The sequence below is a fragment of the Phyllostomus hastatus genome, unplaced genomic scaffold, assembly GCF_019186645.2.
Source record: "Phyllostomus hastatus isolate PE091 unplaced genomic scaffold, TTU_PhHast_1.1 phas_scaffold_345, whole genome shotgun sequence".
In the NCBI taxonomy this organism is placed as follows: domain Eukaryota; kingdom Metazoa; phylum Chordata; class Mammalia; order Chiroptera; family Phyllostomidae; genus Phyllostomus; species Phyllostomus hastatus.
In genome coordinates this window covers 31,241,967-31,253,659 of record NW_025334024.1, presented here as the reverse complement: position 1 = coordinate 31,253,659, position 11,693 = coordinate 31,241,967, and positions in this window count along the sequence as shown.

The following is an 11,693-nucleotide window of genomic DNA, read 5'->3' as shown; positions in this document are numbered from 1 at the left end:
TGTCAAAGGCCCGTTGCCTGAGCATCGAACCGACATCAGGACAAGAGTGGCCAGGGGCAGCGAAGCATCCTCCCTGTGGGCGGAACCGGCTTGGAATGGCCCTGACCCGTCCAGTGAGGTGCTGACCAGCTCTTCCCAGACAGCAGCCCCAAACCACAGGCCCTGCGGCCGCAGCCGGCCCCGAGGAGGGCACCCTGCCCCCCAGCCGTCCCGGAACCCAAGTCCCGCTCCACCGCCCCGACCTGCACGGAACCAACGGACCAGACATGCTCCGAACCTCAAGGCAGAACTTTCAGGAAGCGGAGGGTCCACTCTCCAGGGACATCGGTGCCGAGGCCCCTTGACCACAAACAGTGGAGCTCCAAGACCCTCCGGTTAAGAACTTCCACCAGCGCTCCCACATCCCCGGTCCCCCCGCCCTCAAACTTTTGCGACCCACTGGAGCCCTGGGTGGGGCGATGGCTTTTGGGCGTTAGCTCCCCGCCCACCTGGGGGGTCCACCTGGGGGGCCCACCTGCGCAAACTAGCCCGCGCCCCTCCAGGGACAGCTCTGAGACTCAGGGCGGCAGTCCCACCGGCAGGAACGGCTGGCATCTCTGTCCCCTGGCGAGCTGCCGCTGACGAAGGCCTCCCACAGGTGGGTTGGGGCCCAGGCCCCTGAGGACACAGCTCGGCCCCCGCTCAGCACCTGCTCAGAGAAACGCCTTCTACACGCTGCTCCCCGAGCCCGCCCGGGGGCCTACATGTCGCTGTTTGCGCGCAAACCACAGCGGTGAGGGTTTCTATTTCTAGCCAGACACAGCAGGTGGACGTTTTCCTCTGAAAGAGGGGAGACCAGCCCTGGCTGGTGTGGCTCAGTGGGCTGAGTGCCGGCCAGCGGACCAAAAGGTCTCCGGTTCGACTCCCAGTCAAGGCACAGGCCTGGGCTGCAGGCCAGGTCCCCAGTAGGGGGCGTGCAAGAGGCAACCACACATTGATGTTTCCCTCTCTCCTTCCCTTCCCCTCTAAGAATAAATAAATACGATGTTTATTTTAAAAAGAGCATGGGAGAACGTATTTTTCATTGGGTGTCATCAGGTCCTTTCGTCTCCCCAGAAAGAAGAGAGCTCATTCCCATCACGCGGGGACCCCGCTCCGTTCCTGGCCCGGCGACGGGACCTTCTGTGCTGAGCTGAGTGGCCTTCGCAGCGCCTGGCGGTGCCCCTGCTGGGAGGGCAGAGTTCGGACAGAGGTGGCGTCCCCAGAGAGCGGGGCACTGCCGAGCTCTCTGCGGGTCAGCGGGCCCTGTGATTTGCTGTGACAGGCCGGGGGCTCCTGGCCGCAAGCCGTTCCTACCAGGGAGAGGAGCCACTTGGTTCCCCTTGGGGGCTCCCCTCGCAGAAGGCCCGCTGTGAACCCCCTAGTGTCTCCGGGGCCTGTGGGCACAGACCTGGGGCCCCGGGGAGGCCAGCCTGCAGCTGCCACGCCCAGCACGCAGCCTCCCTCCCTGTCACCTGGAGAGTGTGTGTGTGTGTGTGTGTGTGTGTGTGTGTGAGGACCCACAGTGGCTGCTCTGAGCTCAGGGCATGGACACAGTGGGCCGGGCGGGCAAGCAGGCTGTCTGCGGGGGGCCTAGCCGGCCGGCTCGGACCACACACGGCCAGGGGCACAGACGTCCCCCAGCCGCAGAGGCATCGAGAGGAGACAAGAGGGGGGACTGGCCCCCACTCCGGGGGAGCCCCGCTGGGCAGAATGGCAGCCTCGGACCCAGAGCGGGGCCGGACAGCTGTCCCCGGTTCCTCCCCACTGGCCACATCCAGCTCCTTTCCCGGAGCTGAGGTGACTGACGCTCTTTAGGTATTTTTTAACTAAGTTCCTCTAGGCAGGTAAGGGGAGGGCCCACGTCTCCTCTGGAGCCTTGCATTGCTTTAAAAGTAACCAGCCTAAAACGGTCCACGTGCCCCCAAGGCGCATTTGGGCTGGCAGCCTGCAGCCTCCGAGTGGCTTCTGGGCGCCAGCAGTGCCAGCACCGTGGAACCTCCAGCCACAGCCACGCCCCAGGGATGCAGCCCAGGGGGGGTGGCAGCTGGGACGGAGCCGCAGCGCCATGCCCCCCCCCCGCCCCCAGGGAGCTCCTGAGTCAGCTTGGGGACAGCAGCCTCCAGAGCCAGCCCTGGGGACGAAGGCCTCCCCAGGGCAGCAATTCTGCATCACACGAGTCTCCCCTTAAAGTGCAGAAGACGACTCCTTAGGAGCGTGGTAGCAGGGGCCGCGGAGCTGGCCACTCCGTCCTCAGAAGACGCAAGGGGAAGACAGTCTCCCTGGGCAGAGCCTCCCTCGGCCGGCGGGGGACACGCCCAGGGTGGCAGCTCCTGTTTCTGCCTCATTTTTTAAAAAAGATCTTATTTATTTATTTTTAGAGAGGGAAGGGAGGGAGAAAGGGAGAGAGAGAGAAACATCAATGTGCGGTTGCTGGGGGCCGTGGCCTGCAACCCAGGCATGTGCCCTGACTGGGAATCGAACCTGCGACACTTTGGTTCGCAGCCTGCGCTCCGTCCACTGAGCTACGCCAGCCAGGCTGTTTCTGCCTCTTGATACCAAATTTCAAAGACAGGTCGTTTGCACAGTGTCTCTTCCTCTGTCGTTCCTGGGGCATCCGTTTTCTTGTCACCCCCAGCTTTCCCGGGGGGTGACCCGGCCTCGGCCCTCCCCCCTTGGGGACACAGCCCGACCTGCGGTGGCCGCTTCTCCCGGGGAGGCTGCCCCTCCGGCACCCGGGGCTGCTGGCAGCAGGCATCCTTCTTTCTAAATCCAAGGGCAATAAAACGCCTAATTAGTAACGTGCGGCCACGGTGTTTTTGTTCATCTGTACACTTCTACTTGCAGTTCTGTGGCTCTTAAATAATCGCCCCCTAGCACACGCACGGCCCTCACTCCACGGGCACCGTGCGTGGGGGTCCCTGGGAGGCGGGGGCTCCCGAAGGCGTGGCCAGACCACAAAAGGAAGAAACAGTGAGCCCAAAGCAACTTCTGCGCAGAAAATGTATCGGAGTCCCTAGTCTGAGAGAAGCGGCTCAGAAGGGTGACAGGGGATCCGGAAAACGCAGCATTCAGCCCTCCGTGTGTGTGTCGCCAGCCAGTGGACCTGGGAGGAGAGGCGCTTTGGGCTGGGCGGCCGCTCAGGCCACGGGAACGGAGCACAGCCCCCCTGCACCCCGGCCCGGCTGTGGGAGGGGCAGGGGGCCTCGCCCCAGGGCCCCTGGGCCGGTGACCACCGAGGAGTGAGCGTGGCAGGGCGGCGGGCTGGGGCCGGGGTGGGGGGCGGGGCCAGTGCGGGAGCCAGGCTCCGCCTCCAGCTGCAGGAGCGCAGCGCACAGGTGTTTCCTGCGAGGGGCGCCCACTCCCCGCTCGGCCCAGACCTGCTCAGATCCCACCCGGCACCCATCCCGCCGCTCTCACCCCCCTTTCCCTTCGGCCGTGGGGAGACAGACAACCGTCCCTGGGCCTCCCAGCAGGGAAGGCAGGGTGCTGTTTGAGGGAGCCCCGCCTCCTTGCGGGTGCCCCCTGACCCCGGCACCTGCCTGCGTGAGCCCCGCATCCAGCCCGCACGGGGCGGACACCGGCCGGGCTTTGCTGGGCCCTGCCCCCGAGGCCTCCCCTGGATTGGGCCTCGCTCGGGGCTTGTCGAACTTGAAGCTCCCGTTGACCTCTCTGGGGGGCTGCCAGCCACCCACGTACAGCCACCCGCTGACCCTCTGGCAGAAGAGGTGGGGTCGGAAACCAGGCGGGGAGCAGCAGGTGGGCTCGGGGTGGCTGGCACGGAGTCTGCCGGTGCTGGGGGCGCGGCCCACACCCGGGGCTCAGGCCAGGCTACCCGGCCCCAGAGACCCCGGGGGCAGCTGCACCAGAGACCCCAGCGGGCAGCTCGCTGGGGCGTAAGAGCCGCGGAGACTCAGGGTGGACTCCACGCAGACCCGCAGGGCCTGCACCTCCCGTCCTCGCCAGAGCACACGTGTCTGTGCCAGGCCACACGTGTGACCACACGTGTCCCTGTGCACGGAATGCACACCAACTTCAATAAGCCCGCTCTAGCTACGAATTAATTCAAATCTTGTACTCACATTAAAAATGAACTCTATTTTATGTTGATCATTAACTAAGAATATTTCACACTGGAGATTTGTCATATTAAGGAGAATTGGAACCACTTATATCAATTAAACGCGCGGCATTACACTTAATCTCAGCAGAGATTACCAAATACTCTGAGCGCGGTTTCACAGAAGCGGGCGACATAAATTAGACCGGGGAACGCTGGACCTCAGACAGCATGGGCCCCGCCCCTGGGCGCCCCCCAGAACCACGGCCGCCTGCAGGCGGCGGGCGGGGGACCGGGAGACAGGACTCGGCGCGAAGCCCCTGCCCGCAGGGCCTGTGACACCCGGGCCCAGTCCAAGCGGCGGGGACGGGGGAGAGCGCTTTAGGCAAAGGCCGCAGCCACGAAGGAAAAGGGCGTTTCCTCCCGGAAACTCTGCAGAAGGCACTGAGGCAGGGCCTCCGGCGGGAAACCCCAGGGGGCGCTCTGCCCCACACGCTCCTCGGGAACGCAGGGCCCCGCGAGCCCAGAGCACAGACCAGGCCGCCTGCAGCCTGCCCCTCGGGGCGGCCCCTGAGCGAGGCTCCGCACGCCTGATACGCAGACACGTTCTCCGTTGTACGTGCTGAGCCAGCGAGACCTGGCCTCACATCTAGTTTTCACTCTAAATTCTCACTTCCACTCAGCTGTCACCTCCTCCAGGAAGTCTTCTGTGCTGCTCTGGGTCGAGTGGGCACTCCTCCTTGCCGCTCCCGCAGGCTTTACCCCGCCCCCACCGTGTGGTCACACGTCTGTCCCCTGCTAACCCGTGAACTGCAGGGGGCCAAGGAGGGGGGCCGAGTGCATTTGTGACTCCAGGGGCCAGGGTGGGCCTGGGGGCAGAGGGGGCAACAACCATGGCGTGACGAAGCAGGGGACACCTGTGTGGGGACTGGGCCTCTCCTGAAAGCCCCCCGCCAGGGCACCAGAAGAGAGGCCGGCCGAGTGTCCCTGAGCAGGAGACCCTTGAGGACAAAGGCCGTGCGGGGAGTGTGGCACCACGGCGACCCCACACCTCCAGGGCGGGGGATGGCGGGGCGCTGCCCTGGGTGCGGACAGAGGAGAAAGAGGAACGTCAGGCCAGGGCCCCTGCGCTCCGGGGTGGGGTTCAGCCCACCGCGTCCCCTTCTTCACAAGCGGGTCTGCATCCCCAAGTTGGCATTTCTGGTTTCCGTGTTTTAAAATATACTTTTTTCTGGCAGAATCGTCTGCACCACGTGGCTGCTATCAAATATCACAAAAAACACACCACCTGTTCCTGACACGTCAAAGCTACAAAATCACCTGCCGTTGCCGGCACGGCGCCCGTCCTCCCGCGGTGGGTCCGTGCTTCGGGCCCCGGGGTCCCGCAGTCGTCAGGGACGTGAGGACGCGGGGGGACCTGGGCGAGGGGCCCTGAGGACGTGGCCGTGGAGGCGACCACCCGGCAGACGGCTGTCCCCCTCGTGCGGCCATCCTGCCGGCATTGACAAGACTTTGATTACCCAGTCAGCAGGAGCCTGGGACCCGTCACTTGTCAGGTCTGCGCTGACAGTCCGCCTGACGGGACGATGGCAGGGAGGCGGCCCGTGCGTGCAGACAGCTGGGGTCGGCCACCCCAAGTTCTCCCCGAGTGGCCTTGCTAAGGCTCAAAGAAGACAGCCGAGGAGGCGGCGGGGCTCTGGCCACGCCCCCCCAGCTTTCGAAGAGGGGACAGTGGCTGACAGCCTTCTCTGCCCCGTCCGCCCGTCCGGTGGTGACGGCAGCAGCCGGGCCCCCGCATGCGGCTCCACCGGCTCGGTGTCCGAGCACTGGGGCCGGTCGAGGGCTGCCTGGCGTGAGCTTCCCTCATCGGGGGTGGGGGAGGGGGGACAAGGCCGAGACTCAGCAGCCGGCAGCAGCTGACGGGTGGGGGTGGGGGGATGGACAAGAAAGACATGGTCGGTGCTTCTTGTCCCCAGGGGAGGGGGCGATGCCCGAGACCACGACACAGCCTCCTCGGAGCCCCTCGGGGTGCCCGGCTCCCCGAGGCCTCACAGTGCGCATGGTTCTCGGGGACCGAGTGGTGCGGGTCCCCTGACAGTGGCGTCTGTGCCCAGGTGCACGGACCGGGCCTGTGGGGCAGGCTGAGCTGGTCGAGTGTCCCTTCCAGCCCTGGAGGTCGGCCAGGCTCCGCATGAGCTGGGTCCGCTGTCTGTCCCCTGTGCCTTTCGGGGGGTGACCCGGACCCAAGTCAGCACACTGGGGGTCCGAGGCTCCTGCCCCGCAGCACAGGCCAGCCAGCGAAGACCGGGGGACCCTCACTCCTGGGAGCCACGCACCACACGGTGCCACGGGGCTCGCATTCTGGTCGACCACGGGAACCCTGAGACACGCGACGGTCACGACAGCCACTTCCCGTGCAGCCCGGCCCTGGGCGGGGTCTCTCCGTGGCTCTGGCCCTGCCGCAGACAAGGCCACCACTGCTCTGTGGACGTGGCTACTCGACGGTGGCCGAAGGTGACAGCCCCAGGAAGGCCGGGTTCAGGTCCCCCCCACCCTGAACTCGTCAGCTTGGAGGCCGGGCGTGGGCACACGGCCCCGTTCCCGGCGACGGCCACATGCGCCCACCCAGGAGTGGTCTCAGACCGAGGCCTCCGTCCGCCCCAGCCAGCTCACCAGGGCAGCGCTGCACGGATGGACACCCCCACACCCTGAACCCCAAGCTGCCGGGCACTTGGAGAGGATCCGCCGTCAGAACTCCCTTAATCCAGGCTTATCTCCTGCGCCTGGCGGGCAGGGTCCCGGAGGTGAATGGCGGCTGACTGTGCATCTCCATGAGGCCCCATCAGTGCTCTGCTGGACCCGCAGGGGCGGCGAGGGTCCCGACACCCAGGCCTTGAGACCTCAGGGGCAGCGGGCCTGTCAGCTGTGGGGGGGGTGCGGCCCTGGCCGAGGGGGGTGGGCGCGTGTCCGTGTGCCACTCGGTGTCACGCTGGAGGAGGCTGCGCAGGCTTGCTCCGGCTGGGGACGGGGCGGGCGCTCGGGGCCAGTTGGTAGCCGTGCGCAGTGTGGCAGCCTCTGAGGCCCCAGCAGTAGCACCCGGGGCTCCAGAGTCAGGGGTGTGCCCCCAACCTGCCCGCGTTGTTTGTGTTCTAACTGCCAGGGGACCCCAAGGGCAGCCGGCACCTGGTCTCCATGAGCTCCCCAAGCGGTGCTCACCCCCTCAGCCACCACAGCCCCGACACCGGCGGGAGGGCTGGGGCCCCCGCCGCCACCAGGGCGCAGGGTTCGCTGCCCGCCGACCCGGCCCCCTCTGGGGTCTGAGAGAGGGAAGGGCCAAAGTTCTAGCACCGCAGACGGAGACAAGCCAGCTGGCGGCTGCCGGAGGGGAACAGCTCAGCCCGGCCGCCGCCTCCTCCCGCCCCAAGGTCAGGCGGGCGCCCCGCGGGCGAGGGGGCAGGGCACCGGCGTGTTGTGCTCCCAACTGTTCGTCGGAAATTAAAAAACAAGTTCAAGGAAAGGCCTCAACGAAACAGATGGAATCGAGTAAAACAAATCAGTTCAAGCTCGGGAAGGGCCTGTGCGTTCACGTCACGGGCCAGCCTCTGACGAGTGCCGCTGGGTCACTCGGCGGCCCCGCCGGTGGCCTCAGGACGGCGGCCCGGCGGCCGGTCAGCTGGCGGGCGAGGGACGGCCCACGCGCCAGGAGGCCAGCAGATGGCCCTGGAGCTGCTGGCAACGGCGGGACAGGCGGAGTGATCCGTTCCGCCCGCGGCCGGCGCACTCTGGTCGGGAAGCCCCCGCCCACCCAGGCGGGCTCCTCGGGCCGCGGCCGCAGGAGGCGCTCCGTCCACGGTCCCCGCGTGCCCACGGGCTCCGGAGGAACTCGGCGACGCTCCCTGCCCCGGCTCTCCGCGGTCCCTGCTCCGAGAGGCCCGCTTTTATCGTCACGAGGAAGCCGCTCCCCGTCAGTTCTGCATTTGATCTTAATTGTCTTAAAAAATTAATCAGACACATGTTCACTATGTGTTTTATCCAACTGTCTCCAGAATGTTTTTTGACAATTTAGAAAAATGTTTTGAAAAATAGTAAAGGGAAATATTTAAGTAATTATGATCCTCACGCAGCGAGGCCAAGTGAAGTAAGCTAATGCGAGGCAGACATGTTTTGCAGATTTCTTTAATTACTTTAAGTACAACAAGGGCGCGTTTCTCGGGGGGCCGAGGGGGGGTCTGGACCCTCTCTTACGTATGCGGGGGCCGCCGGCGGGGCTGGGGCGGCCTGGGGGGGACAGGGCAGAGCACCCCCACCCCGTGACTGCCGTCAGCCCCACCCGAGCCTCTCCGGATAAACACACAATCGAAGTCAAACCATCTGCTTGCCGTGCGGCAGCAGCTTGAGGCCGCCTCGGAGCCAGACTGTGGTGCCGGGGACCTCCCAGCACCGGTCCTGGGGCCGCCACTGGCACCGTGGTGCTGTGCTCACGGGTCCCAGAGGCCCGTCCCAGGGGCCGGCCAACCTCTGTCTGCACAGGTGCCCCCCGGGAGCTCGGGGACAGCTGCCCGGTGGGGGGGGGGGGGATGTGCCAGGGCCCGGACACAGAGGCAGCGGTTGGGGCCGCCTGCCGCCAGCCCAGGGTCAAAGAGGACCAGGGCCAAAGAGGACCGCAGAGGCTGGCTCCCTTTGGGGCTGGGCTGAATGTGGGTGAGGAGACAGGAGGGACCCCCTTCCCGTGGCCCGGCTGCTGCGCAAACCGCCCCGGGCTGGGCCGGCCGCCTGGAGGCAGCACGGGCCCCGCAGGTGAGCCTGGCCCCACCAGGCCGCCCTCCCTCTGGACAGCAGCCACACGTTCAGGGTCCCCCATCACTCCCACGTCGGCCCCCTGACCGCAGGCCTGGGTTCGAGGACTTGCTGGAATGACTCAGAACACCACACGGAGGGCCGCAGTGTTGGTATAAAGCAGCACGCCGGGACCAGCCAGATAAAGAGGCTCGTGGGAGGGGGATGTCCCCAGGATGGGGCCTGTGCCCCCTCCCGCAGAACCAGGGCGCACTGCCCCCCCACCCCAGGCTGCTGCCCGGGCTTCCTCCCCCTCGCAGGGATGGTTCAGGCCCCAGCCAGGTGCCAACTCCACAGCCCGTCTGCTTCTGTCCCTGGTGGCCGGGCGGGGCAGGCTCAGAGACGCGGCTGGTCTATCTGGGGCCCCCCACCCCCCACGTCCTGAGCTCAGGGGCTCGTGGAGAACGAAGACCCTTCTCTCGCATGGTCAAGTCCAAGGACTTCACCTCCTGTCCATGGACCAGGGACTCAGGCCAGTTCTTGTCTCACAGCAAGTCCCCTGGGGGCGTCCCTGCCCCCCGGAGACCCCCACCCCGCCGCCACCTGCGCAGTCCCCTCCCCAGGGGGCCCTCAGCCCGTCACGTGGCTCCCCAGGCTCTGCAGGGGCCAGAGAAGGGCGGGGCCTCCCCTCGGGGTCACCAGCTACGGTCCCGTCGGGCCTCCAGTGTGCTGTCCCGCTCCAGGCCGGGGAGCGGCCCCGCGCCCTGTGACCTCGGGAGGCTCCGCCGACCTGCGCGGGAGAAACGCGACCCGACACTTGAGCAAACGGCCCCGGAGTCCTTCGCACTTTTCCGACCCTGTTACTGTTTCTGCCGTGTCCGCGGGTTCTAGCTGTGGACGCGGAGCGAGGTGCGCGGCGGTGTCCACTCGTGGGTGGAGGCCCTGACCCACGGTCCCAGCGCAGGGCCCGGGCGCCCGGTGGGCGGGGCACCAGGTGGGCGGGGCACCCGGTGGGCGGGGCACCCGGTGGGCGGGGCACGCAGCCCGGGGCGCTGCCGGGGAGGTCCTGCTCCCCGCCGAGGGCTCGAGGGTCCGGTGCAAACACCCGTCCCCCCGCAGCCCGCCAGGAACGAGCGCTTCCAGGCCTCCCCGTGCGGCGCCGACGGGGCCAGCAACGGAACGAGCGGCTCTCGCGGGCCCGCAGCCCCCCGCGCCCCCAGCCCCCCGCCCCCCCGCCGCCCGGGGCAGACGACAGGCCCCGCCCACCCGCACGCACGCACGCCAGGCAGACCCCGGGGCAGACGACAGGCCCCGCCCACCCGCACGCACGCACGCCAGGTAGACGACCTCGGCTCAGACTGCGCCGCCGCCGGGAGCAGCCGGGGTGCGGGTCCCGGGACAGAGGGTGGCAAGGCGACACAGGAGAGGCCGGGGCGGCCGAGGCGAGCTGCGCAGATTGCAGGGGGGTCCGGGGGCTCCGACCCGGGGATGTGCCCAGAAGCACGCTCGGGCGGCTGCACGAAACGATCGGCAGGCCGGGTTTGGAGGGGCAAGCCGGCTGGAGGGCAGGGGCCGGTGGGCCGGGGCCTGGAGCGGGCGAAGGCCGCGAAGACGGACCGGCGGGGAGCGTCACGTCGCGTGCCTCAGGGGCAGAAGGAGGAGAGGAGGACTCGCTGAGGCCGCGGGGGGCGGGGGGCGGGGCAGACAGGACCCGAGGACGCCCCGGCTCCCCGCCAGCCCAGGGCCCCCACCTCCCGGCCGGCCACAGAGAGCCGGCCTCGGGCGGCGTCCCCCTGGCGGCCTCTCCTGCCACCGGCCGGACGACGCCCTCTGCTTTCCCAGGGCTCCCGTCACCAGGTCGCCCCACCTGGAAAATCCTCCTGCCGCGGGGTCGGCGGGGTCGGCGGGGCCACGTGACCGAACTCGGCCGCAGGCAGAGATCCATCCGCCTCACGGCCAGGGGACGCAGGGCGGGAGGAGCTCGCGGTCCAGTCCACCCGAGGACCCACGCTGGCCGTGACGCACGGCTCCGGCCAGAGGCGGCCTGACCGGGGGCGACCCGCGGGACCAGCCTCTCCCGTGGCCGTGGACCTGCCGCGTGGCCTGGGGAAGTCCCGCCCTCCTTCCAGGCCTCAGTTTCCCCATGAAGAAGGACATGACGAGGGCTCCGTCTGCCCCCACCCCCCAGCACCTCCCGAACCTCCAGGGGCCGAGACAGAAGCACGGGACGTGGGGGGCTGCTGGCCCAGGGGTCCCCAGACGGGCCGCCTCCCTCCTCCTCCTCCTGACGAAGTCCTCCTGCGGCCGCAGCTGGGCGCGGGGGCCAGGACAGCGTCTGGCGGCTTGGCTGCGCGTGGGGGCTGGGCGTGGTGCGCGGGGCGCAGATGCTGTGTGAGCACATCTGGGCCGCCCTGCCGGGGGAAGCTGCTGACAGACTGTTTGGGACGAGAACCGCCCCCGCCTAATGCCCAGCAGGTGGCCCGCGGCCCAGCGCCACCTTGGCCGGGCTGTGCCGGACGCGCCTCGGAGGACCCAGGCCACCTCTGTCCCGGGGCCCGCGGCCGAGCAGCCGAGAGAGGGCGGGGGAGGCTGCTCAGGTTCCCGAGAGCAGGGCGTCCGGCTGGGGTCTCCGGCCTGCAGGGAGCTCCCCAGGCTGGGCCCCACCGGAGTCTCGTGTCACTAGCCCGCGGCCGCACCACCTGCGCCCCGACGCCCAGGACGGCTGCTCGTCCTCCCAGACGGTCTTCTGCCCCCGACACCCCCTGGGGTCTGAGCTTCGTCTCCTCGGCAGAGCCGACTTCTAGCTTCCTGGGGGCAGGCTGGACACAGCAGACGCGCC